Genomic DNA, 3857 nt, shown 5'->3' on the forward strand with positions numbered 1-3857 from the left:
TATATTTACCTAGTTTCTGTCTATCTGCATATTGTTTTCGCACCCATACCGATTTGCAGTCAGCACGGCAAAGGGCCAAATTGAATTCAATTCAAACAATCCGCAAAATTGCAGAAATGTATAAACTTTTCGCATGGAACTTCTCTAATTATTTGAGTGGCAAACGGCCACTGTAAAATGCGTCATGGCATCGTGGTGGCTGATGAAAATGCGGCTGGATCAGGGATCCGTGCGGGGTCTCCATAAATTAACTTTGCCAAAATTACAAACATTTTCCCATTTCCTCCATTAAAACCCAAATCACGGTGCCACACACCCGCGCCGGGGACACATACATATCCGTGTTGGCTGGACGGGAGTGGAGCAATTTCAATTAAAGCTAATTACAACCAATATCGACTGCCAACAATGTCAAGCATCAAATGCGACGAAGCCACCCAAGAGGAGCCAGCTCGATTGGTTGGCTGGCTGGCTGGCTGGCGGGCTGGCTGGCTGGTTGGTTGGATGGAAGCCCGGCTAGTGTCATGTCTGGGTCGTGCACTGCGAGAAACTGCGGTGATCCGCTCGCAAGGTGTCACTCAATGTCGCCGAGGGTCCTGCCTGTGGGCTACGGTAAGTCCTGCGCGCGGGGTGCGATGCCTGAGTAAGTTTTGTTGTCGTTGTCACCGCCAGCCACTGAGATGTGGCCATTTGGGTGAACCTAAGTCGGGCGACAAGGCTGCAGTTGCTTTGAAACCAAGCCTCATAAGGTCTTCTATTGAGGCTCTAATGTTTGTTTTAGTGTGTATTGACAGCCATGTGGGTATACTTAAACTGATGACCAACTAAGCAGTACAATTGGGGGGGTTTTTTGCGCGGACACGCTGTTTATTAGTTCTGTTCTGAAATTATTACGCATACGCCCTGTGTACATATGCCCATAAAATGCCTTTTTGCTAAGGCAACATCTCTTTGGCCATTTTCCATCATCTACCTAAAAGTGTCGCGTAGAGCACTTTGTGTTCGTCCTTTATCGGCACATTATTGTGGTTTTAAGACTTCATTTTTTTTTTTACTTGCCTCCAAGAGGTCCACCCCAAAGGATGTGTGTGGCTGCTTGAGGGTCCACAAGCTAGTGTCTGAATTTGAGTCACAGCCCGTTGCAAATGCTGGCGTTGTTGTCGTGGAATAATTAAAGCAAATTTGCACTTCAGACAGTCGCCCGTGGAAAAACAAGGCAAACATCTCAGCTCTCAGCACTGGCGACCCACAACAAGAGCGGTGCCGAATCACCAGACCCAGGTACAATCGAGGATACCGCCTCCTTAAGGAGCAACAAAAACCCATTCGAATTTCAAGGATAAAAAGCCGACTGCAGCATACCCATTATGTACTACGCCAAAAAGTATGGCATTCTTGGGGGACGCAAGCTGCAACTATAAGAGCTTTGTATTACAATTTTCTTTTCTATAATATTTAGTTTTTAATGCTTATCTAGACAAAGACCACATCCATCTTATGCTTGTTACCTACTTCCCAGCTTATCTGATATACCCCTTCGAAATAGAAATTCCGTTTATAACAACAACACCGTCAGCAGCCACTGCCGCTGCCAACGTCAACAAAAAGGGGTGCTCCAAAGTGTTTCGAGGACTAGTACCTCCTACAACGACAATTGCAACAACAGCAATGCAGAACAAAACGCCAGTCAGCCGGGAAAGTACGCAAAAAATGTCTTTATGTACGGAAGGCAAGGTACGAGTACGGGTATGTGTGTATGTATGTTTATGCTACCATAATATGGAACAGAGCCAGCAACACAAAAAACAATGCCAGCGAGTGGCACAGAGCGCTGGAACAGGAGCGGTTCGTGTGGAGGAGAAGTTATGGTAATACCAAACTACTTAACTCAGGGGAAAATTTTGAGTTCCAGCATATAAGCATTATGTTAACAAATTGCTGGGTGTTTCATGCTAAGCAGATTGGTAAAGTTACGTATAAGTAACTGCGTATACGTAATTTGGATGGAATTACGTTTACGAATAAATATTTTAAAATAAATATTATAACATTTTAAACACTTGTATGAATAACATTTGCCTGGTTATTTGTTCAAGAGGGATGCCAATGTGATCTTGCAAGTGATCACACTTAAGAAAAAATACACTACTACATACACTACACATACATACACTACACATACATACACTGCACATACATACACTGCACATACATACACTACACATACATACACTACACATACATACACTACACATACATACACTACACATACATACACTGCACATATATACACTACACATACATACACTACACATACATACACTACACATACATACACTACAAATAAATACACTACACATACATACACTACAAATAAATACACTACACATACATACACTACATACTTGAAATATTTTGTGACTCTAAATTAGAAGACATTCCTTACAGTCTTCACTAGAACTAGTTGGGAATTATAGGGCTACAAGAAAATATGTTTCCTTAGCAAATATTAAAAGCAGCAATAACTATGTGTTTGGCAATTTGGCTGGAATTTCGTTTACGAAATTACGTATACGTATTTTAATGGAAGTTAAGGCGAGTATAAAAATAGTACTGACTGAAGCTACATTAATTTATATAAATATTCTACAAAAGAAAATAAAACAAAATATAAAATATATTTTCTTCACATTTTCGTAGATAAGTCTAAACATTCCTTGTTTATTAATATTATAAAATCAAGCGAACTTTGCTTTTAATACTATTTTAAAACGTTATTTATTTTTTTAAATATTAAAGCATTGTTCTTCACTTAACCAAATACTTTCCGTGATCCTGCATTCCCGCTTTGCCGCTCCTGTGGCCAAGAGAGCGAAACGGAAAGGAGGAAACCGAACGGCGACCGCGATGACGGACTCGTGCGGATGCTGCTGATGCCGATGCTGAGCCGATGAGGATGTGGATGTCGATGCCGACGAGGTTGAGGATGACGATGCTGCTGCTCGGCTCTTCCTGTGGCTTTTCTCACTTGCTGAGCGCAACAAGGACCAAAAAATGCCAGCACGGCAACAACAATGGCCAACAACAATAATAATAGCGAATGGCAACAATAAACTGGGCTTGCGCCAAAAACGAAATGCGAAAATTTGTGGGAAGAGCGAGCGAGAACCGTCTTCTCACGACGACAGGACGGGAACAACAACAGAAACAACAAAGGAATAACGAGATGGGAAAACAAAATCACACACACGAAGAGCGACTCTCACAAAAAGCTGCTCAAAGTCAGTGTTTCGGGTGTGTGCATGTGTGTGTGCGTGTGTTAGTGGGAGAGATTCACCCGAAAAAAGTTTTCAACTTGAAATTGAACTGTGTGTGCCATAGTTGAAGGTAGAAGAAGCAGCATCAGACAAATTGGAGAGCACCAGTTGTTGTTGCTTCAGATGCTGATGCTGATGCTGCTTTTCTCTCTCCTCCTTCTCTACAGAGAAAGAAATATAGTTACAATAATAACACTTCTGTTTTCTTGTATTACTGATCGAAAAATAGATAACTAGTTAATATTAATATGCTAACTCATATTCAATCAAAATCATACGTGTTAATAAAAACTTTTAAGCCAAATAATGATTCATGATATATTTATTAAAGAAGTTATGTAGTATTATTGTGTTTTACACTAACTGAATATTAAAGGGGTGATAATCGAACAGAAGAAAATGAACGAAACATCTAATCTGAAAGGGTTTAAAACCTGTTTCATCCCATTGGAACAGGGCTAATCCGGAGCCTTAGGTATCTATTGGAATTTCGCTCTGTGCAGCTGGCTTTGTTGTTGTGGGAGCGAAAATATTTTAACG

Source organism: Drosophila erecta, unplaced genomic scaffold (genome assembly GCF_003286155.1).
Source record: "Drosophila erecta strain 14021-0224.00,06,07 unplaced genomic scaffold, DereRS2 tig00000055-arrow-pilon, whole genome shotgun sequence".
NCBI classification, from domain to species: domain Eukaryota; kingdom Metazoa; phylum Arthropoda; class Insecta; order Diptera; family Drosophilidae; genus Drosophila; species Drosophila erecta.